The 25063-nt window shown below is 45.9% G+C and overlaps 1 protein-coding gene across 12 annotated transcripts in view; it reads right to left on the bottom strand.

Annotated features, from left to right (window-relative positions):
• The window catches only part of CNOT4 (CCR4-NOT transcription complex subunit 4), a 124011-nt gene that overhangs the window by 5421 nt on the left and 93527 nt on the right, over window positions 1-25063 (bottom strand). For 3 of the 12 annotated variants that reach the window (XR_010591513.1, XR_010591512.1, XR_010591514.1), the window contains one exon: window positions 22040-22124. The exons of the other annotated variants lie outside the window; for them this stretch is intronic. The gene's annotated coding sequence lies outside the window, so the exon portion shown is untranslated. The remainder of the gene's footprint in view (window positions 1-22039; window positions 22125-25063) is intronic. 12 annotated transcript variants of the gene reach the window in all.

The raw sequence follows: 25063 nt of genomic DNA, 5'->3' as shown, positions 1-25063 counted from the left end.
GGGCCAAACAAAATGCTTCTGCAACACCTGCCAGCCTGAAATGTGCAGAATGATTTTATGACCAGATACTGTTCATTCCCTACTTGGTATTAATGTGGCAGTAATTAGGAGTGGTACTATAAATTATTTAGTGGCAAGTAGTGACACCCAGGAAAGACACCATGCGGTCAATGTAAACAGCTCAATGTGCAGCAGTAGTGTAAAAAAAAAAAAGCAAGCAAGATGTCAGGACGTATAAGAAATGGGACGGAAAATACCAAAGATAGTCTAAATGCCACATTACCTAATCAATTCTGGTCACCTGGCATCACACTTTTTTTTTTTTTTTTAAAGACATACTCTGGCATAAACAGGAGTCCAGAGAGATGACAAAAACCAATTTGAGGTAAAAGAAAGATCGAAAAGGTTGGGACTGTGTTTGGAGAGAAGATATACATATTAATAGAACAGTATAAAGAGGTAAATTGGGCATTCCAATTTACCCTCATAATACAAAAGCAAAAAGGGACATTCAATGAAACTGAAAGGTAAGAAATTTAAAACTGACAAAAATATTTTTTTAAAAGTCAATATAATTAATTTGAGGCAATGAGTTCCCGCAAGGCACTGAGGTCAAGAGCTTAACAGATCTCAGAAAGGACTTGACATCTATATAGATGATAACATCCACAGCTACATTATATAGGGGGAGAGGAAGGAGGGAATGTGTGTATTTGTTTTGTTTTTAAAGACAGATACAAATTTTTATGCTTCAGGGCATGACTGTAAAGTATAGGAAGAAGGGCAAGCTGGCTTTCCCAGCCAACATGGCTTTCTGGGGTAGGGATAAGGTGGATAGGCTACAGCCACTTGGCTGCCCCATGACACCACTCAGCCAATGGGACAGCTCTGCTTAACTGAAGAGCTCTCTCTGAGTAATCCAGGTGCCTGCCACCGGCTCCTGGTTTGGCTGGCTGGGACACGGGGAAATTAATTAAAGGGCCAGGCTAAGCAGAAAAGGACCTCTTACCACTCCACCCACCAATGAAAAATACAGTAGGAATTGGAATAATACAGACTTTGATGAGGTCTGATTTTAAGTGGGTGGGTTGAGTCCTGTGAATATGATGCTCTGGATCTGAGCATTGAAACTGGGAGGGTAGATGACAGGAGAATCATCTATTGCAGGGGTCAGCAACCTTTCAGAAGTGGTGTGCTGAGTCTTCATTTATTCACTCTAATTTAAGTTTTCGTGTGCCAGTAATACATGTTAACGTTTTTAGAAGGTCTCATTCTATAAGTCTATAATATACAACTAAACTATTGTTGTATGTAAAGTAAATAAGGTTTTTATAATGTTTAAGAAGCTTCATTTAAAATTAAATTAAAATGCAAAGCCCCTCCTCCCCCCGGACCTGTGGCCAGGACCCAGGCAGTGAGAGTGTCACTGAAAATCAGCTCACGTGCCGCCTTCGGCACGCGTGCCATAGGTTGCCTACCCCTGATCTATTGCCTTCCCCAGTGCGCCCAGGACAGATGGCCTTGAGAAATTATTCTGTGAAGGAATTAAAGTTGCAGCCACTTGGTCAAAATTTCAGACGTCTGTGCCTTCCTCACTGGCCTCTGCAATTCTCAAAGATGCCAGTTGCTTGCACCTTCTTCTGAAGTCTCAATTTGTGGCTAAAGTCATATTGGGTCAGATAGGTGTCCTGTCTGTCAATTCCTCTGTTCTTATGCAATACTTCTGCAGCATTGTATGGCAAATTTCAGCCCAAATGGTTAGAGTTTGGCAAAGTTATAAGCAACTGAAAACAGAGTTGTATATGGAAAATGTTGGGCAACCTTAACTACAGTCATCATTACCTGCACCACTTATAATAAAGCTTCCTACATGTTATTTAAGAGTGTGGCTCCTGAAGCCCAGAGCTGCTCTTTTCTTTATTAAAAGTCAAGTTTTAATCCAAGTTGAATCATAAAACTGGCATGATATATAAAAACAAGAAGATAATTTAAATCCCAGATCAACCTGGGTCTGTCAAGGAAGTTCCTCTACCACTTTGGGGGGGCGGGAGGGGAGATGAAGGTGGGTGGTGTAACTGAATATTTTTAGGAGACTTTTGTTTCAGTTTACCACCATTAAACTGGTAATATGAGACTAATACTTCCTCATCCTCACACTTGTTTCTCTTCATAGCCTCTTTCAGTAACTTAAGCAGTGTGTGGAAGAGGGTGGGAAAAGGTGGGAAACTTGTGCCAAGTTTAAATCCACCATTCAATATCTTTCTGGAAAGGTTTTCTACTCTGATTTCTTAGATAATCTTAGAAATAGGTTTGATAGATCTTTGTTTTGTTCCTAGGGCAACAGATTAATTTGATAAAGCTGCAATGAAAAAGCCAACTCCCATTTAAAAAACAGGCTCAGGTAAAACCAAGCATTTCAGTCATGAAGGTCTACTGTTCTCTCAGTGTGCATTATTTCATAAACTCTATTCATGTTGATGGAAACTTGTGTCCCCACTGAGAGGTGAACAGATTCCAAAGTATGGCACTTTGCTGAAAATATTCAGTTTCCAGTGTGATACACAAGCATGAAATTCAACAGTTGTACCTAAAAAGCTTAGCACATTAGCACCTGTCCTTCCCTATGGTGGATAAATTAGGGAAGTATAGTGACAGATAAAAAGCTTTCATCAACACAAGTTCAACTCATCCCACACTCATCATGACCAACAGTGTACCACCATTTGATGTCCGAGCATTAATCTGTGTGGAAAACTGATAATCTGAGTTCCTGTTTCCACATCACAAAAAATCCTACTGTCACGACACCTTAGTGGGCAGTCTGACTGCAAATACAAAGGACATTAGAATATCCTTATGTTTAAAGATTATCCCTCCAAATCAGGTGGGCAGCATGTGCCTGCGTATGTGGACAAGGCCTAGACACAACACTACATTAGCTTAGACAAGGCCTAGACATTACACTGGTAACATCAGTTTGACTAAATTCCAAAGTATTTATAGGGGAATTTGTAAAACAGTCAGAGCTTTGAAACTCAATTTTCATGATCCCCTATTCAGCTTGTTTTGAGGGAGGTACAGTATTTTGATGAAGGTGTGTTTTAAGTAAGCTACCTCCAAATCTGTGACCCTGGAGCAGTGTTGGTTGGAAATTTGAAAGTCCTTCCTAGGCTTTTCATCTATGCATCTGATCTTTGTATGGCCTCCCTTATCTCCCTACTTTAGTCTAATTTAGATGGTGGACAAGGTGGCTGAGAGGAATTTTTCCTAAACTAGACTAATCTCAAGTTGTCACCTGAATTTCAACATGTAGATCTATGACCAAATTTTTACCATGAAACAAAAAACAGTTACCTTTTCCGTAACTGGTGTTCTTTGAGATGTGTTGCTCATGTCTATTCCACAATAGGTCTGCGTGCTCGCCACGTGCACCTGTGCCGGATGTTTTTCCCCTAGCAGTACTTGTAGGGGGGGCGCCCCTGCGACCCCTGGAGTGGCAACTGTCTGGCACGGTATAAGGGGAGCTGGGAGCTTCCCCCCCCCCCCCCGGTTGCTTCTTGCCAGACAACTCCGACAGAAGGGAAGGAGGGTGGGATGTGGAATAGACAGGAGCAACACATCTCGAAGAACACCAGTTACGGAAAAGGTAACTGTCTTCTTCGAGTGATTGCTCATATGTATTCCACAATAGGGGATTCCAAGCTATATCTGTTGGAGGTGGGTAGGAGTTCACAAGTTTCCAAGATAGAGAACAGCCCTGCTGAACCTGGCGTCATCCCTGGTCTGGGGGACGATCGTATAGTGTGAGGTGACCATCTGAACCGAAGACCATGCGGCGGCCCTACAAATATCCTGGATGGGGACGTGGGCCACAAAGGCAGCCAACGAGGCCTGCGCCCAAGTCGAGTGCGCCCTCACAATGGGTTGCGGGGGGACATCCACCAGCTCATAACAGGGGTTCTCAAACTGGGGGTCAGGACCCCTCAGGGGGTTGTGAGGTTATTATGTTGGGGGTCGCGAGCTGTCAGTCTCCAACCCAAATCCCACTTTGCCTCCAGCATTTTTAATGGCGTTAAATATATAAAAAAGGTGTTTTGAATTTATAAGGGGGGGTTGCACTCAGAGACTTGCTGTGCGAAAGGGGTCACCAGTACAAAAGTGAGTATCACTGTCATAACAGGAACAGATGCACGAAGTGATCCAATTGGAAAGCCACTGAGTGGAAAATCGGATGGCTCCCCGCACGCTCAGCTGAGGCGACGAACAGTTGCGAGGACTTTCTGAATGGCTTAGTCCACTTGAGGTAGAAAGCCAGAGCCCGCCGCACGTCGAGCGTGTGGAGACGGCGCTCCTCACTGGACGCGTGAGGCATGGGGCAGAGGACCGGTAGAAAAATGTCCTGACCCATGTGGTAGGTGGAGACCACCTTCGGGAGGAACACGGGGTGTGGGTGGAGCTGGACCTTGTCCTTATGAAAGACCATGTACAGTGGCTCAGAGGTCAGGGCCCTGAGCTCTGAGACTCGCCTGGCCGACGTGATTGCAACCAGGAAGGCCACCTTCCACAAGAGGTGAGACCAGGAGCATGTGGCCAGTGGTTCAAACGGGGGCCCCATGAGACGAGCCAACACCAGGTTTAGGTCCCACTGTGGGACCAGGGCTCTAGCATATGGAAAAAGACGGTCCAAACCCTTAAGGAACTGGCCAGTCATAGCATGGGAAAATACCGTGTGCCCTTGCACCAGCAGATGGAAGGCCGATATGGCTGCCAGCTGCACCTTGACTGATGAGGGCCCCAGGCCCTGGGCTCTCAGGTGGAGGAAGTAATCAAGGCTAAGCTGGATTGGCGCGGTCACCAGGGAGATACCCTGGTCCGCCGTCCACCTAGAAAACAGGGACCACTTGGCCAAGTAAGCGCAGCGAGCAGAGGGCCGTGTACTTTCAAGGAGGACGCGCTGAACCTACTCTGAGCACATCTCCTCTCCACCTAACCACTGAGCAGCCACACCGTGAGGTGAAGAGCCGCTAAACTGGGATGGAGGCTGCGGCCCTGGTCCTGAGAGAGCAGGTCTGGGTGGAGCAGCAACAGCCAGGGTGGAGCTACTGCCAGGTGTGTGAGGGTCCCGTACCAATGCTGCCTGGGCCACGTGGGGGCAATCAGGAGGACCCGGGCCTTGTCTAACTGATTAGAGGGAACAGGGGAAAGACTTAGAGAAGCCGGACTGCCCAGGACAGGAGAAAGGCATCGGAGATAGCGCCCCCCCCCGGAGCAGCACCGGGGGCATCACCGGTTCTGCCGAGTCGCGAATAGGTCCACCCGGGGAGTTCCCCACCTTCAGAAGAGCCGATAGGCCACTTCTGGGTGGAGGGACCACTCACGTTGCGAGGAAAAGTCCCTGCTCAAGCAATCCACCCTCTCATTCCAGGCGCCGGGTAGGTGGAAGGCCTTCATGTGGATGTCGTGGGCTATACAAAAGTCCCACAGCCTGAAGGCTTCACTGCAGAGGATTGGGCCCCGCCTTGCCTGTTGATATAGAACATTGAGGCCATGTTGTCCATGAGGACCCTGACTACCTTGCCCTCCAGGTGCAAGCGAAAGTCTGTACACGCCAGCCGCACCGCCCTGAGCTCCTTGACGTTTATATATAGGGTCAGGTCTTGACCCGACCACAGGCCTTGGGTCTGAAAGTTCCCCACATGGGCCCCCCAATCCAGGTCCGACACATCAGACACCAACTCCAACGATGGGGCCCTGTCCCTGAACGAGACCCCTTGGAGCATGTTGTTTGGGGAGGACCACCACCGTAGGGAGGCGATCAGAGTCTGGTACGGTGAGGACCTTGTCCATCCTGTCCATGGCCTGGGAGAACTTTGAGGCCAACCAGAGCTGGAGGGGCCTTATCCTGAGTCTGGCGTGACGGACCACGTCCATGCACACTGACATGTGAGCCAAGAGTTGCAGGCAAACCCTGGAGGTTGTCACCGGGAACCTTATGACCAAGTCGATGAGACCTTGCAGGGTCTTGAATCTGTCTGGTGGGAGAGAGGACCTGGCTAACACTGCAACCAGGAGTGCCCTGAGAAACTCTATGCGTTGGACTGGAACTAATGTGGACTTGGTGTTGTTTACCAACAGGCCCAAGGTGGTGCACATGGACAGGAGGAGCGCCACGTGATCCCTCACCTGCAACCGAGAGGTACCCTTGACAAACCAATCATCCAGATAGGGAAATATCTGGATCCCCTGCCGTCTGATGTAGGCCGCTACCACCGACATGCATTTTGTAAACACCCTGGGGGCAGTGGACAGACCAAACGGAAGGACCGTGAATTGGTAATGATTCTGTCCCACCATGAAACAGAGGAAGCGCCTGTGCCCCTTGAATATGTGGATGTGGAAGTACGCGTCCTGTAGATCGAGGGCAGCGTACCAGTCCCCTGGATCCAGGAAGGCGATGATGGAGGACAAGGAGACCATGCGGAACTTCAGTTTCACCATGTACTGGTTCAGACCTTGGAGGTCCAGGATGGGCCTGAGCCCCCTTTGGCCTTTGGGATAAGGAAATAACATGAGTAATTTCCCTTGCCCATGAACTCCTCTAGCACCGCCTCCATAGCTTCTAGTCCTAGGAGCCGTCCCACCTCCTGCTCGAGCAGAGCTTCATGCGAGTGGTCCCCCCAAGAGGGACTGGGGCAGGGGGTGGTTGGGCGGGGAGGAAGTAAACTGGAGAGTGTAACCCCGGGAGATGGTGTTGAGAACCCATTGGTCCAAGGTTAGCCGCGACCATTCTGGGAGGAAAGCAAACAACCGGTTTGAGAAGGGAAGCTTTATTGGGGGTGGATCCCTACTGAAGACTGGTGGGGTACCCCTGAGCATCCCGTCAAAAACGCCTTTTCCCTGCCTGCTCTTGGAGGACCCAGGCTGGGGGGCAGGCCAAGACTGCCTCTGAGGGTGTCTCTTATAGTCCCGCTGTTTCTTATGGGCAGCCTCGTACTTCGGGAGGGCGGCCTGGGCGGGAGTCTGCTGCAGCTTGAACTTAGGTTTTGCCGGAGCCGGGACATAGAGGCCCAGAGTCTGGAGGGTCGTGCGGGAGTCTTTCATGCCAAGCAGCCTTGTATCTGTTTTCGCCACAAACAAAGTTTTCCCGTCAAACGGGAGATCCTGCATGGAAGACTGCGCCTCGATGGACAGCCCAGAGAGCAGGAGCCATGATGCCAGTCTCATGGACACTGCGGAGGCCATTGATCGTGCAGCTGTGTCCGCAGCATCCGAGGCTGCCTGCAGGGACGCCCTAGCGGCCACTGCCCCTTCCTCCACTAGTGCCTTGAACTCCTATCATGCTCCTGGAAGGAGTCCTCAAACTTAGACAGGGAGCCCCACAGATTGAATTCGTACCAGCCCTGGAGAGCCTGATGGTTCGCCACTTGTAACTGGAAGCTCAAAGATGAATAAATTTTCCTTCCGAAACAGTCCAGTCTCAGAGTCTTTGTTCTTTGGGGTGGTCAGGGCTGACTGACCCTGTCGTTCCCTGTGGTTGACCGACTCGACCACCAGGGAGTTGGGCGCTGGGTGGGTATACAAGTACTCATGCCCCTTAGTGGGTACAAAGTACTTGCATTCTGCCTTTTTAGAGATGGGGACCAACGAGGCCGGTGTTTGCCACAGGGCATTTGAAATCGTAGCCACCCCTTCAAGGAGGGGCAAGGCCATCCTACCCAGTGCCGATGGGGACAATACGTTAAACAGGGAGGCCGAAGGCTCCTCCATTTCCTCTGCCTGGAGGTGTAGGCTTGCTGCCACCCTCTTTAAGAGTTCTTGGTGGGCCATGAATAACTCCTGCGGGACGGAGGGGGGCGGGGCCGCAATTGCCTCTTCTGGGCAGGGTGAAGAGGCCGGTGCGGTGCTCTGGGTGTTGGCCGGCACCGGAGGGTCCACCACCTTGTTGGACTCCGGGCACGGTGCCGAGGACATACGTCCCATCGACTCCTTTCTCAGGGGTCTGGAGAGGGAGGCTGACGGTGCTTCCGAAGCTCCAGCCACCGAGCGAGCTCCTACCAGGTGCTGTGCTGGAGGCCACGGTGCCCACTGGTACCATTGGGCCAGCCATGATGCTCAGTGCCACTGCACCTGCTGTGGCACAGGCGGGGCCGGCTGTCCAGGATGGCTGGCCTAGCTCGGCCTATAGAAGGATTGCTATGAATGGAGACTGGGCTGGCATAAGATCTGCTGCTGTCGTTGGACCGGGAGGAGCGGTGGTGACTGAATCTACGATGGCCACAGGAGCACGATCTCGACGTGGAGGACCGGTACCGTCGGTAATAGCTGCTCCGTGAATGGCCTCGACGGGCAGACCCGCAATGGCGAGACGCCGGCGATCGACGTCTGGGGCTGCGATGTCTTGGCGGACACTTGGAGCGGGAGTCCGAGTGGGAACGGCGTCGAAGACTGTGCCATGACCGACTGCGGTACCCTCTCGGAGACGAGGATTGATAGTGATGCCCATCGTGGTCCCGTCGATAGTCGCTCCTTGAGGACGAGCGGTGCTGTGAGTCCTGGCTGGACAGGACCAGCCAGACAGTCTGGTTGGCGTTGAGGGTGATCCTCCTGGCCTGTGCCCCGAGCGGTCGCTGGGCAGTGATCAGTGTCAGGAATGTTCCTCGACCGAGACCGGTACCAGGCCGGAGGCGACTGTGAAGATTCCAGCAGCGGCTTGCCTCTGGAGTGCGGGCCAGACATCGGTGGCGCTCCAGGCACTGGCATGGACATGACGTCCTGGGCTGCCTGGAGGGCTTCAGGCGTGGACGGCATCCGGAGAGACTTGTCCTGAAGGGGCCGGGCTACTCTGCTCAACTTGAGTCCGAGGCCTGGGGCCCGGTGGGGACCAAGGACTGCCCAACATAGGCCTAGCCTCTGTCCCAGACTTCCCTTGGTGCCGCTGAGAAGAGGGAGTCTTCCTGGCCCTCTTGGCCTGCCCGTGGACGGGGAGCAGTGCTGGCTGGTCGATGGCACCAGAGGGTAGCCGCGTACCGATGCCGCGGTGCCGGATACCGATTCGGAGTGGCGTGCCGGGATCAGCGCCGACTCCATCAGGATGGCCCAGAGCCTAATGTCCCTTTCTCTTTTGGTCCGAGGCTTAAATGACTTGCAAATCTTGCACCTTTCGCTGATATGGGTTTCTCCCAAGCAGCGCAAACAGTCTGTGTGCAGGTCACTTTTTGGCATAGAACGCCTACAAGAGCTGCACGACTTAAACCCCAGGGTGTGGGGCATGTCCCGGTCCGGGTTCACTGACTAACTAAACAGCTAACTAACTACAGGTACTAACACTGAACAAACAAACAGTTCTGGGGCTGAGCTACAGCAAAGCTGGAGCAGAGCAGTTCTAACGCACCTTCACTGGCAGCAAGAAGGAACTGAGGGTGGGGAGAGCACGCAGCTCCCCTTATACCGCGCCAGGCAGGCGCCACTGCAGGGGTCGCGGGAGCGCTCCCCCCCACGGGTACTGCTAAGGGAAAAACTTCCGGCACCAGTGCACGTGGCAAGTATGCACACCTATTGTGAAATACACATGAGCAATCACTCAAAGAAGAACTAATGTTCAGTTAGTCAGATTTACTTATTTATAGTGAAAAGATAACATGCCTATTAAATAAATATTTAAGGCAGATGTAATCCTTTGTCTTGCCAAACTTCAGTTACATATCTCAAGATATTGTAAAAAACTGGACTGGATACTCATCCGCATTCAGCCCGAAGACAGAATAAAGAGATACCACAAGACAATGCGGACAATAAATATGCTCTGTTTTGAAGCTTTTACGTAATGAATAACCCAAGCTTATTTTTACTCTTGCCTTTTTATTACATATGACAAAGCGACATCCCATTAGACTCATCTGTATTAACTATGCTTTCCTCAAAAGTAATTTGTTTTCTGATTTTTTGAATATACAGATTATACAGAAGCAGATATATTGTGCTTTTTTACTAACCTTGTGTAACTGACTCTGATCTTTATAGCACCCTACACTCTATTCCACATGAATTTGACTTTTCCTATCAAGGGAGTCTAGAATAGATATGGAAACAGCTTGTTTAATTTAGATCAAGTTTTCCTATCCTATAAGAAAAAGTGCCTCATGTGGATTATCTCTTACATTGAGAACTATTATTGAAGTACCTGTTGCAAAGTCATAAAGTGAAATACAATAACATTTATGCCAAAATACTATATACATTCTAGTTCCATTAAAAAGCAAAAACACTCCTGTAATTTTAGATAAAGAGATCAAAGAGGTCACTATAGCATAAATCATCCAACAGATTTTTGCCCCATATCCCTAAATGGCCCCCTCAAGAATTGAACTCACAACCCTGGGTTTAGCAGGCCAAGGCTCAAACCACTGAGCTATCCTAGCAATGCCACCAAACTGATTGCACTGTATAGCAACACAAGGAGTGAAAAGAATAATGAGATGTATTAAATAGTCAGTACTAAAATGGTTTAAAATGTATAAAGGCCCTTCTCCAGCCCTAGGTACCGTGTACAGTACTGATCAGTTTTTAAAAAAAGGACATTGAATTGCTGCAAAAAGTCCAGAATATGACAAGACTACAGTAGGAAGAGAAGAGAGGCCACACAAAAATAAGATTCATACATAAAAAGCATGAACAGCTTAAGACGACAGCAGGGGTGAAAAGAGCGGATTGTGGTGTAACAAATACCAAAAGGAGACGCACCAAAATCTAGGATAGAGAGATTCTCAACTTGGTCACAACCACAAATGGAGGTACCAGGAAACCGTGCCCCCTTATAGCACAGCATCTGTCAGCTCTTAAGACAATCCTTTGTGCTGGCTGCTGTAATGCTTCATCGAGAACTGGCACTTCCTGGGAAGTATTACAGGAACAGCCCCTTAAACCATCCTAAGAATACATAACATACAACCAAGTCCCTAATAAGATCACAGAAGAGAGCTTTGAACACCTGATGTTAAGTACAATCTCTTATCTGTGAGGAAAGAATAAACTTGGATTTAGTCTAACGTAAATGGGGGCTTCTTCAATCAAGGGATAACTAAAATGTAAAACAGTCTAAGAGGTTTAGTGGAGACAGCTACTAACAGTTTAAGCTTGAGTTAATGGCAGGATTAGGAGACGCCATGTTTTCCCTCTATCCAGAACACCTATGATTCTGGTAGCAATGACTCATGGCAACCCCACAATATTTAGTGCAACCGAGGGCTTCATTTGCCAGGATCCTTAAAGCATAATTTGCCTAAAATAGGACAAATTGCATCCACTCTCATTAATCCAACCTTCATCACTATGGAGGTGCAGTTCAGACACAGTGCTCTGCATTTTCAGTTTTTACTGATTTTGACCAATAAATTTTCACTTTATATTAAAAGAGTTTGGGATTCACTCATTTATACTCATTTATCAATCCACTTGCTTTTTTGGGTGATTATTTTTGCTAAACACTAACATTTTCCACAATTGTTGTGTCCTGCAGCTCCACGATTGAAGCAATTCTGCAGAGTTAAACACAGAACACACGCACAGTCGAGGTTGGAAAAAAATCAAACATTAATATCACACTATGGCTATGTCTACACTACTACGGGGATCGATGCTCTGGTGATCAATGCACCAAGGGTCGATTTAGCAGTTCTAGTGAAGACCCACTAAATCAATGGCAGAGCGCTTTCCAGTCGACCCTGGTTCTCCACCAGGAACGAGAGGAGTAAGGTAAGTTGATGGGAGAGCATCTCCAGTTGACGCAGTGCGTTGTAGACACCGCAGTAAGTTGACCTAAGATACATCGACTCCAGCTACATTATTCACGTAGCTGGAGTTGCGAAACTTAGATCAACTTACTGCAGTAGTGTAGACAACCTATGATTGCCTCAGAAGGAGACTCTGCCCACCTATTTCTTTGTGTCCATTCAATGCAGCGCAGAATTTAAATAATAAATCCTCCACAGATAAAGATAAAGAGGTAAACATGGGGCAAAAACGACAAATCTATGCCTGAATATCAACCAGAAAATCAGTCCTTAGAAATTGTCAAGGAAAGTAAAGACGAGAGCGAAGAGGATGAATTGCGCTCCAAGTACTGCAGCATTTAGGTCTGTGCTTGCACTGACAAAATAAAGGAGCATTTCAAAAGCAAGTGACAAGAAGCTTAAAGAAGAAAGTGAGCTTTGGGGTAAACAGTCAATATCAGGAGTTTTCACCAGGGCTTGAATGAAAGAAGATACAGCATGATTGTGTAAATGAATGTGTGTGTGCTCTTTGTTTAACTGGACAATCGCTGTTAATTGCGGAGGAGACTATTGGTGACTTTGTGAGACAATGCTGTCCAGCTGCAAAAACCCTTCCTAATGCAGACAATCTCACTCAAATATCTGAAAGGTAACTATGATGCTTTAGTATCTAAACTGATGGAATGAACAAATGGAAATATGGTGTCTAATCTGATTTTTGACGAGTCTCCTGATGCTTTGGACCATCCAATTCTTGGCCTTTTGTTTTCACTTTTTTTTATTTCAAAGCAAATAAACCCGACTTCTTTTGTGCGGATTGTGACATTCATCTGCTCAGCTGACACCCATTTGATCAACGCAGCAGTAACGGACACGTTTGAGACGTACCAACAAACTTGGGAAAAAGTAGCCACAACTAACACAGATTCTGCTTCCTACATAGCTAAGTTTGCATTGGAGTTTAAACTCAACCAGAAACTAGAGCTGCTACATATTACCTGTCCTGCTTATCTGACTAATGTTGTGCTGTCAGCAGCTACTGGCTATGGAAGAAAAGACAGACATGAAATCTTGCATCGAGTTTGGGGCCATTTTCAAACATGTGAACAAGCTGAAGGCTTTGTTTTATATAGTGCAGAGCCGAATACAGAGCCAACTGCTGATTACCTACCCCTGTTGTCCCACACTGGTGGATGACTTTGTACTTCACTGTCTATTATGTAAATGTGTTGACTGAGCTAATGCATCTCCTAGATCATGAGTGGGCAAACTATTTGGCCCACCGACCACATCCGGCCCATCAGACCATTTACTTTGGTCCTCAGCTCCCGCCAGGGAGTGGGCTCGGGGGTTTGTTCTGCTCCAGCTGGGGAGCAGGGTGCGGGCTTGCCCTGCTCCACGTGGCTCCCAGGAAACAGCTGGCATGACCCCACCTCAGGCTCCTATGTAGTCCATGGAGGTGTGGCCAGGCAGCTCTGCGCAATGCACCGTCCACCGGCACTGCTCCTGCAGCTCCCATTGGCTGCAGTTCCCAGCCAATGGGAGCTGCAGGGGTGGCACCTGCGAACAGGGCAGCGTGCAGAGCTGCCTGGCCGCGCCTTGGAGCTGGAGGGGGGACATGCTTCCGGGAGCTGCTTGCAGTAAGTGCCGCCAAGAGCCTGCACCCCTGAGCCTGCCCACACCCTAAATCCCTGCCACAGCCCCAACCCCCTCCTGCCCTCCAAACCCCACAATCCCAGCGCCCCCTCTTGTGCCCCAAGCCCCTCATCCCCAGCCCCACCCCCTCCCACCCCCTGAACTCATTTCTGGCCCCAGCCAGAGACCTCACCCCGTCCTGCACCCCTACCCCCGATTTTGTGAGCATTCATGTCCCACCATACAGTTTCCATTCCCTGATGTGGCCTGCAGGCCAAATAGTTTGCCCACCCCTGTCCTAGATCATCCTTAGTTTGTTGATTCTAAAGCGGAAAATCTGACTAGAATGGCACATAACCAAAATGACTTCCAGATTCTGCGCACCAAGATAACTTATTGAAAACTTGGAATCACTGAAACATAGAAAAAACTGAATTTTCTTAGACTACTGCCGTTTGCCAATACAGATGTTTACTGGATCCTGACAACCAAAATCTCAGCTGAATTAAGCATTAAAAGCTGCATGAGAAACATACTGCAAAAAAACCCAGGTGTTGCTGGAAATCCTTCTGATACCAGAACATGAGAAAACCAAAAATGCTTTCAAAACCTTCAACACAACGCAACACTCAGTGAGAAATGAGAGATGACAGTGGCCTGAAATCGGAACTCTGAAGTGTTTGGTGCAGAAGATTCTTTTTGGAATGCGATCCAGGTGTTGTACCCCTTCCTCAAGGTGAATTTTGTAGCAGACTATGACCATTCTGCTAGAGCATTTAAACCATTTGACACTACAGATGAAACTTCAAATCTGAAAGGGGAATTTACTACTTACATAAGCATGCCTAACCCTGACAATGTGAAACTGGATGTCCTGGCTTTTTGGAACAGTCATGAAGACATACTTCCCAACTTCAGAAAAGTGGCATGGCAAGCTTTGAGCATATGTTCTGGATCTATTGTTGTAGAGCGCTTATTTTCAAAATTGGACTACTTCCATGACAGCAAGAAGCTGAACATGAATGAGGATACTTGGAAGAAAATTATGCAAGTGTACACAAACCAGGATTGCTGGTAAAACTACTAGCTCTGAGATTAAAAAAATACCTTTGTACATAAAAACGTTTCAGTTATACTGTAATAAAGTGTATATTATGAAATTTCTCTTTTTTCCACGATTTTCCACATTTATTTTTTTAAACCGATTTCATCCCAGTTTTAATGTTAATAAAAATAAACACCAAAAAATTCCCACAATTATTATTTACAAATAAAAAAACCTGCAGAACACTACTCATACAGAATGCAGACAGCCAGTGGCTGCTCATATCAAGAGGCAATATCCTGCGCTGTTGTTACAGGCCACATTTCCATGTTAAAGAGATAGCTAGTTGTGGCGCACATTGGACTCCAACAGGCTATACCCCACTCCGTGAGATTAAAAAAAGGCAGAACAATTTTCCAGATTTCTTTCTGCCACATGGATTTAAAGTCAAAGGTCTTATGGATCTGAACATTGAACAGAGGAAGCCATGAACTAGACTTGGTAGACCCCCCTCGGACCAATGATTTGTTAATGTACTTTCAACCAATGATCTACAATTTGCATGAACTACAATTTTTCTAAAACTCATGCTTCTTCCTATATGTTTATACTTCTCCTACATCTATGAATTCAGCTATATTGGGGTGCAAATCGTACCTTCATGAGTGTTCCAAAAACCAGCACAAAATTAAGTTAAAAGTAAGGCTGTCAAGTGATTAAAAAATGAATCTTGATTAATCATGCTGTTAAATAACAATACCATTTATATTTAATATTTTTGTATGTTTTCCACATTTTCAAATATACTGATTTCAATTACAACACACAATACAAAGTGTACCATGCTCAATTTATATTTACTTATTATATTTGCACTGTAAAAATAAAGTAGTATTTTTCAATTCGCTTAATACAAGTACACCGCTACCCCGATATAACGCTGTCCTCGGGAGCCAAAAATATCTTACTGCGTTATAGGTGAAATCGCATTATATCGAACTTGCTTTGATCTGCCGGAGTGTGCAGCCCCGCCCCCCCGGAGCGCTGCTTTACTGCTTTATATCGGGTCGTGTTATATCGGGGTAGAGGTGTACTGTAGTGCAAGCTTTATCATGAAAGTTGAACTTACAAATGTAAAATTATAAACAAAAATAACTGCATTCAAAAATAAAACAATGTAAAACTTTAGAACCTACAAGTCCACTCAGTCCTACTTCTTGTTCAGCCAATCAGTCAAACAAGTTTGTTTACATTTGCAGGAGATAATGCTGCCCGCTTGTTTACAATGTCACCTGAAAGTGGGAACAGGCGTTCGCCTGGCATTGTGTAGCCGGTGTTACAAGATATTTACGTGTCAGATATGCTCAACATTCGTATGCCTCTTCATGCTTTGGCCACCATTCCAGATGACATGCATCCATGCTGATGAGGGGTTCTGCTCGATAACTATCCAAAGCAGTGCACACCAACACATGTTCATTTTCATCACTTGAGTCAGATGCACAAGCAGAAGACTGATTTTCATTTTTGGTGGTTCGGGTTCTGTAGTCTCTGCATCGGAGTGTTGCTCTTAAGACTTCTGAATGCATGCTCCCCACCCTGCCCCTCTCAGATTTTGGAAGGCACTTCAGATTCTTAAACCCTGGGTTGAGTGTGGTAGCTATCTTTAGAAATCTCACATTAGCCCCTTCTTTGCGTTTTGTGAAATCTGCAGTGAAAGTGTTCTTAAAATGAACAACATGCTGGGTCATCATCCGAGACTGCTATAACATGAAATATATGGCAGAATGCGGGTAAAACACAGAATAGGAGACATACAATTCTACCCCCAAGGAGTTCAGTCACAAATTTAATTAACGCATTATTTTTTTTAACACGTGTCATCAGCGTGGAACCATGTCCTCTTGAATATTGGCCAAAGCATGAAGGGGCATACGAATGTTTATCATATCTGGCACATAAAAACCTTGCAATGCCAGCTACAAAAGCGCCATGTGAATGTCTGTTCTCACTTTCAGGTGACATTGTTAATAAGAAGCAGGCATCATCTCCCATAAATGTAAACAAACTTGTTTCTCTTAGTGACTGATTGGCTGAACAAAAAGTAGGACTGAGTGGATTTGTAGGTTCTGAAATTTTGCACTATTTTGTTTTGGAGTGCAGTTATGTAACAAAAAAAATCTACATTTGTAAGCTGCGCTTTCACAATAAAGAGATTGCCCTACGGTATTCATGAGGTGAACTGAAAAATATTTATCATTTTTACAGTGCAAATATTTGTAATAAAAATACAAAGCGAGCACTGTACACTTTGTATTCTGTGTTTTAGTTGAAATCAATATATTTGAAAGTGTAGAAAAACATCCAAAATATTTAACAAACATCAATTGGTATTCTATTTAACAGTGCAATTAAAACTGCGATTAATCACGATTATTTTTTGAGTTAATCGTGTGAGTTAACTGCAATTAATCGACAGCCCTAGTTAAAAGCCTAATGACAGACAAGCACCCCAGCAAGCCAATACTTTTTCTTTGTGTCTACCATGTTGTCCTTCAGAATTTAAGCTTTTATTTAAAAAGAGTCTAATCATTATGGTTGCAAAGATAACCTTCAAAATATGAACAAAATCTGTACAGTAATGTCTGCCTAGGTCTCTAGGCAACCTGAAACAATACCACAGGTAATTTCCATTTCTGTTTATCTAAATGAATTATTACCAATTTACTATTGATCACAGCATGCAAGAAAGGAGAGAAGTGATCATATGAAGAGCTGCACAATCTACTGTTAGTAACATCCCTTTGCTATCACAAAGGTGCAAAGTTTGGGTTGGGAGTGGAGCTTTGGAGTGTACCACTATTTATAATTTTTCCTAGTCTGATTCTCGGAAGCCACGCTAAAGGGAAGCCTGGGATAGCATCCAAGTCCCACCAAGGGGGAGTGAAGACAACGTGCATGATCCTATTTTGAAGATCGACACAATCCACTGTGAAGGTTCTTATTCTGAGAGTGAAGAGGATAAAGCTTGAACGAGTACAATTACCATTTTATTTCATCTAGTCCAAGTCCCTGCTCAAAGCAGGACTGACAGATTTTTGCCCCAGATCCCTAAATGGCCCCCTTGAGGACTGAACTCACAACCCTGGGTTTAGCAGGCTAATGCTCAAACCACTGAGCTATCCCTTTGATTACAACCTATATCGACATCAGCAGGTAAAACCTTTAAAAAAAGTCTAAAAATCCTAATGACCAGGGCTCATAGCTAGGCCCTACCGAATTACGGCCATGAAAAACAGGTCACAAATCATGAAATCTGATCTTTTGTGTGCTTACACACTGTATTATATAGGTTTCACAGGGGAGACCAGCGTTTCTAAATTGGGGTCCTTCCTCAAATGGGAGTTGCGGGGGGGCAGTCACAAGGTTATTTTAGAGGGGTCGTGGTATTGCCACCTTTACTTCTGCGCTGCCTTCAGAGCTGGGGAGCCGGAGAGCAGCAGCTGTTGCTGGGCACCCAGCTCTGAAGGCAGCGCCACACCAGCAGTAATTCAGAAGTAAGGGTGACAATATCGTACCACGCCATCCTTACTTCTGTGTTGCTGCTGGCGGTGGATCTGCCTTCAGAGTTGGGCTCCCGGCCAGCAGCCGCCACTCTCCAGCTCTGAAGGCAGCGCCGCCGCCGCCGCCAGCAGCAGTGCAGAAGTAAGGGTAGCAGTACCACAACCCCCCTACAATAACCTCGCAAACCCGCACCCAGTTCCTTTTTGGGTCAGGACCCCAACAATTACAGCACTGTGAAATTTCAGATTTAAATAGGTGAAATTATGAAATTTAAAATTTTTAAAATCCTATGACCATGAAATTGACCAAAATGGCAAATTTGGTAGAGCCCTACTCATAGCCAACGTGTTTCCTAAGAAAAAACAAGGAGTTAAAGGGTCATTTACCAATGATAATAAAATGGAAACTCTTAGCATACATCTGCATTGGCAAAAGTCAGATGTTTAAATTCACCACTGGTGAAGTTCCACTGTGGTAGCAACAGCAGTGTAGCAAGGGATTACACATCTTTACAACAGTGAACAACAACTACACCCCTCACAGAATGTATTGTATTGCGTTTCTGAGCACAAAACGGGGAACAGAAAGCAGAGAATCCCCTCTAATGCACTTTTAAGTAGAGCATGGGGCAGATGGAAAAGCAGGGGAGTTTTCATAACACTGCGTCGTTGCTCTGGGTTGAGCAACCGAGCACAAGGTGTAGATGTGGAACAAGAATGAACTTCAGAATAGGTTCAAACGGATCCTCCCATTTGTTCTCTTTCATATTTTATTTCCTCTAATCTATTTCATGCATGCAACCTTCACATCAGTTATTGTTTTCGGGAAACAAACTTCAAAGTTTCTTTTGGGGAAGTGCTGGAACTCAGCTCAGCTCCTGTGACCATTAACTTTTATCTCATGTGGGAGGAAGATTCTTTGGAGTTATGATCTTTAACTAGGGGTACATCTACAGTCCCCGCCGGATCGGCAGGTAGTGATCGATCTATCGGAGATCGATTTATCACATCTAGTGTAGATGCAATAAATCGATCCCCGATCGCTCTGCCATCGACTCCGGAACTCTACCACAGCGAGAGGCGGAAGCGGAGTCGACGGGGGAGCGGCGGCCGTCGATCCCGCGTCGCGAGGACGTGAAGTAAGTGATTCTAAGTCTATCTAAGATACGTCGACTTCTGCTACGCTAGTCTCGTAGCTGAAGTTGCGTATTTTAGAACGATCCTCCCCCCCCTGCCTAGTGTAGACCAGGCCTAAGCCTTTAGTGACTGGATAAGACTTAAAAAGGAGCCACCTACCAATTTTATTTTCAAGGTAAGAGTACTCTCCCTCTTCCTCCAGAGAGCCACAAGTCATATCTGGAGTCAGATATTCAATGGGAGAGCTGTGCATGTAAGGAGAGAAGACTAGAATGGAGTTCCACTGAGTAGATTTGAGAAGAGATTTTTGCCTGTAGTTTCAGGAGAGGGATGTAATCTTCTGCTCACAGATCAAGGTTATGTAAACAAAGAGCTAAATTTGGTGTCATTACAGCTGCAGGCCACTTAATTTAAGCTGTGAGAAAACAGCCTGCACAAACACATGGAGCAATATAGCTTATTTGAAAGCAATACATGCCTTCATACCACTGGTTTTCACAGAGCACACCTGCATCTGTGACACTGAATTTTTAAATGTTTAATAAACATTTATATATTGCAACAGCTAGAAGTCTTAATCAGTTTGGGGCCACATTCCACTAAGCCCTGTTCATGCAAAGTGACATCAGTTCTGTATATTTAAAAAAAATTGAAAAATTCATCAGTAGAGGCCCTCCACCTAGTTGCCATTATATACACAGAATGTTTACTGATTGATAGTAACAGAGCATTTTTCATTTTATTCAGAAAGGACATAACATACTACATTGGTAATTCTCACTGTATAATAGCCTAAGGGCCAATACTTGCAATGATGAGCTGAAGGGGAAGCAATGACGACATTGAAATGAGTGGAAATATTTATCTGGGATATATACAAAGCACATATTGGTTAAAAATGGAGTGGTACATAACTTCCGTGCACATGGGATGACCAAAATTAACCTATTCTGGGTATGTTTAATGCTAATGACTAACGCAGTCTGTAAGTAGAACCTCAACCTTCACTTGATTATTGTAAATCAGTGAAAGACTTCCAGACCATAAAAGGAGAATGCAGAGGGCAATTTTAAGTTGGGATTTTTGGTCCTAGGATCTTATAATTCTATGCTCAGAGCTAAGAATAAATTTAGTGCAGTGTACTTGTGCATACTGAGGACCACTGGAGCCATTCTTTACTTCTCTGCCTTTGTAACAAAAATTAGGATGGTTAAGCATGAATGTATATTTGCAGGTACCTTTATAGAGTTATTCTGTGATCAGGTCAGATGAGAGAAGTAGAAAAGGAAGCTGAAAGGAAAACAAGGCATCTGAAACTGGATTCAGTATGATTATTGAAGGTCATCTTCAGATATAGCTGACCCACTTATGTAAGCAAAAAAAATGTTTTGTTTAAAAAGATACCCATGCCTACAAATAACTTCAAATTCAGCTTATTATGTTTTTCCCCCAACACAAGATTCCAATGTTGATGAAAGGGATCAAATTTGCATATACTGAAACAAGTCAGACAGCCTAATTTCACAGAGATCTTTATATTCTTACAAATTAAGTTACTTGATTAAGGTACTCCATTTTTAAAAAAGCAACTGCAGATAGCAAAAAACTATGTTCTACTCAGAAACACGTTCATTCAGAAATGTACACTTGTGCTGAAAGCCTATTAGAGTTTGGCCATCTGCATTTGTTGCCAGATAGGTTCTAACTGAAATTTAGGATATTTGTTTTTACCAATAAAGCCTTATAATAACTTAGGGCCCTCAGTAATGAGAGATCTTCCTCCTCTGAAATATTGCTGCATTCAACCTGTTGAAGTGTGCATATTAATAGTCCTCTGCTTTAAAAGAGCAGCAGTGGCGGGGAGTTTTGCATGAAGGACCTCAACTTTTGACCTCTTCTCAGTCTATCCAAGGTCAAATCTGTTTAACCATTTTAGTGTGTGCTAACTATTCTACTGGTGACATCTGTTTCTTTTAGATTGACTTACAAGGCAAGTTGTACATTTTGGAATTTTACTTTGTAAGTTTTAAAAATGTGCAACAGCAGCTCTAGGTCCTAAGGATAAGTACTTTCAAGAAATAGAACATGTCAAAAATCTAGCGTAAGGGGAAAGTCTACTACTTCTATAGCCATAGCATCCGGAGGCCCTAACCAGAATTGGGGACTCATTCTGTCTATACACTGATTAGACATCAGTTAGCTTTCAATTAATCCCTTTTTAAAAAAGCAAAACAAAGTTTAGCACTGAAACATGAAGAATTTACAGGTATGAGGACGGAAGTATTTTTTACCCCAAACGAGTACTAACTTTCCCCACCACTAGGAATGGGAACTGAATACAATCTATTTTAATGGAATACCTTGCTCCTCTAGTGCAACTATCAAGAAGGGCATGAACCACCTATCCACTACAAAGTGAAACAAATAGCAAAAAGCCACCAGATATCATCTTTGGTCACAATCAACAGCCTACAGGAGGAAGTCAGTCACTCTTACTCAATCCTCTGAGAAATCCATTTTCACCAGTAAAACATTTATTTCCATCCTAGCTGTGTTATTGACGTTCGTAGTCCATCTGAATTTGTTGCAGTTAAGGGAGAAAAACTTGGCTCCAAGAGTTCTTGAAACATTTTAAACTTTACTAATTTCGTAAGTTAGGAACATTCAAAACATTTTGAAAATTTGGAACCTCAATGTGACTATTAGTGCTATTATACAAGTTAGTTCATCAGGTTAGGACAGTTCACGTTGAAAGTTTATTAAAACTTGCAAATGCCCAAAGCAAAGTCCTATAAGATCAGTAGTTCTCAATCTGTGGCCCATGGACTATATCTAAGGGATCCGCAAAAGACAGACTGAAAAGTGACAGAAGAGAATTCAACTATATATACCGACAAAAGATTTCCAAAGGGGTCTGGCACTTGCATCTGAAGTTTCCAAAGAGGTCCATATCTCCATTGGAAGTTTTTTAGGGGTCTGCAAATGAAAAAAGGTTGAGAACCACTGCTATAGACTAGCGCACTGATATTTATACAGTGAGGTTTATTAGGAATAACACCTTTCATACAACTGTATCTGAAACACCTCAGGGTTAAATACAATTACAAAATTAACAGCAAAGGTAAGAGCACAAATGAGATTTTAAAAAAGGTAGAGAAACAATGAGACTGCTCCAGATGGGAGAAGATGTGTAGAAAGTTCTTGAACACACACGACTTTCTCTCTCAACATCTTCTTACTTAGTAAATGAGTAGAGGGAGCAGATGGAGAACAAAGAGAGAAGATTCAAGAGGCAGAATGAAACATGTCTTATGGTTGGTTTTTAAAAACAAGGCAATGTCAGTCTGGTCCCTGCAATTAGTAGGGAACCTGGGTATATGCTTGGAGATCTTTCCACTCTACACATATGTGGGAAGCAACATTTTGTATATGCTGGAACAAACAGGAACTTGAGAAACTCTAAAAGGAGTTACAGTATTCAAAGCAAGATAAAGATCTCTGCAGAAGTAGCATCAAGACCGGGGGTACACAGAGGCAATGTTGCGGAAGTGACAATAGGCAAGTTTGCAGACAAAGCATATATGGGGAGATCAGAGTCAAGGAGAGGGCTATGGTTATGGGAACTGAAGGCAAAATGGGAGATCAGAAGCCAGAACAGAGTTTGAAATTTGTCCCACAAACCCTTGACCGATATTTAGGTGAAAGATTAATCCGTAAGCGAACAAGGCTGAAGTAAGCAGAGACTTGACAATCAGTGTAAGAGTGGTAATTTAAAGCAGTAGTTTTCAAACTTTTTTCTGGTGACCCAGTGGATGCCCACGACCCAACGGAGCTGGGGATGAGGGGCTTGGGGTGTGGGAGGGGTTTAGGGCTGGGGCAGAGGGTTGAGGTGTGGGGGTGAGGTCTGTGGGGTGGGGCTGGGAATGAGTGTGGGAGGAGGAGGGTGTGGGAGAGGGTCAGGGCTCTGGGCTGGGAGTGCAGGCTCTGGGCTGGGGCCGGGGATGAGGGGTTTGGGGTGCAGGATGGGGCTAGGGGTTTGAGGGGGGACTCAGAGCTGGGGCAGGGGATTGGGAAGCGGGCTTACCTCTGGCGGCTTCTGGTCAGTGGCGCAGCCGGGGTGCAGAGGCAGGCTTCCCGCTTGTCCTAGCACCGCGGATCGCACTGCACCCCAGAAGCAGCCAATAGCAGGTCCGGCTCCTAGGCGGAGGCCCGCAAGTGGCTCTGTGGGGCTCTTGCTGGCAGGCACCACCACCACTCCCAGCTCCAATTGCCCGCTTAGGAGCCAGACCTGCTGCTGGCTGCTTCCAGGGCACAGCGCGGTGTCGGAACAGGTAGGGGCTAGCCTGCCATAGCTGGGCAGCACCGCCGATGGGACTTTTAACGGCCCAGTTGGTGGTGCTGACCAGAGCCACCGCGACCCAGTGCCTTACATTCCACGACCCAGTACTGGGTCGCGACTCACAGTTTGAAAACCACTGATTTAAAGGATACAATATACAGGAACAACTATGAACTAACACTGATTCAATAGAGTTCATACGGCTAACACTGTGGGATAGATAAGACTAAAGAAATCCCAGAAAACTGGTTATAGATGGATTACCATTTACTATGTATTGTGCTGAACCAGCTGAAACATTTATCAGGATAACAGGAAAAAGTAGCAGTTAAAAACAGAAGTGAGAAGTAGGGGAGTAAAGGCCTTAGAACTGAGCTCTTGAGTTTCAATAGGAGAAATCACCAGAGACAAAGCGGTATTATAGGGGGAAGGACCACAATGAAAAGAAACCCAACACCTGAACAGTTACAGAGACTACTCAGGAAGACAAAGTCAATCAGTGAGTGCCAAGATTTACACAGAGGTCAAGACAAACTTTTGCTGATGACTGAATACACAGATGCTACTAGGCAATTGTCATAGTGAAACTGAATTACAAGTAGTTGAGGCTATTGTCAAAAACGTGGTTTGAACATCGATAGCAACACAATCATTTTGCAAAGAAAGAAGGGGTTAAAGACTAAACCAGCCAAGATTTTCAGAACTAAATAGCGATCTTGGGTACCAACGTGGCATCTGATAGCAAGTGTTCACTTTCTGAAAATGGAGACTCCTTTAAGGTGTCTCAATTTGGGCACCCAAAATCACTGCTCAGTTTTGGTGATTAGTGTGCACGTCATGGTCAGAGAAAGGCTTATGAATAGGTGGGTAGTAGCAGATTTTAGGGCGCTGGGAAGGTAACAGCAGAAGGAAAAGGAATTGTTGATAATAGTAGAAATGTTGCAAGCAATGCTGCTGAGGCAAGACCAAATGACAAGGAAAAGTGCCAAGTAAACAGGTAGTTTTCCTTAAAGTACCGTATATACTCGTTCATAAGCCGAATTTTTTTTTAGTAAAAAAGGGAAGCACCAGAGAAGGGGGTCGGCTCATGAACGGGTATAGAGAGGGAGAGGTGGGACACAGCCCCCTTCCCCCCCACCCCTCAACAGAGGGAGCAAGGGGAGGCAGCACAGCCAGAAGGGAAGAGGCGAAGCCAGAGTCTCTCCGCTTCTGGCCACGCTGCTCTCCCCCCAGCCTCCGAAGCAGCTACAGCCGTGCTGCTTTGCCCCGCCCTCCAGAGCAGGCTCTGGCCACGCTGCCGGAGCACGCTGAGGCCATGCCACCCCGCCCACCCCGCTGGAACATGCTGCGGCCGCGCTGCCCGGTCTGGCCCACCAGAGCAGGCTACCGCCACGCTGCCCAGCCTGCCGGACCAGCTCCAGCCAGGCCAGAGACATCCTCCCCAGATAAGGTGGGAATGGATGGGACCAGGAGAGTGTGGGGGTCCTGAAGGGATGGTATGGGGAGAGTGAGGGGGTCCCGGGCTGGGGGGGAGGGTCATGTGGAGGGTGGTCACAGGGGTTACTCCCCTGACTCG

This window comes from Chrysemys picta, chromosome 1 (genome assembly GCF_011386835.1).
Source record: "Chrysemys picta bellii isolate R12L10 chromosome 1, ASM1138683v2, whole genome shotgun sequence".
Classification (NCBI taxonomy): domain Eukaryota; kingdom Metazoa; phylum Chordata; order Testudines; family Emydidae; genus Chrysemys; species Chrysemys picta.
This window is presented reverse-complemented; position numbering and strand designations above follow the sequence as displayed.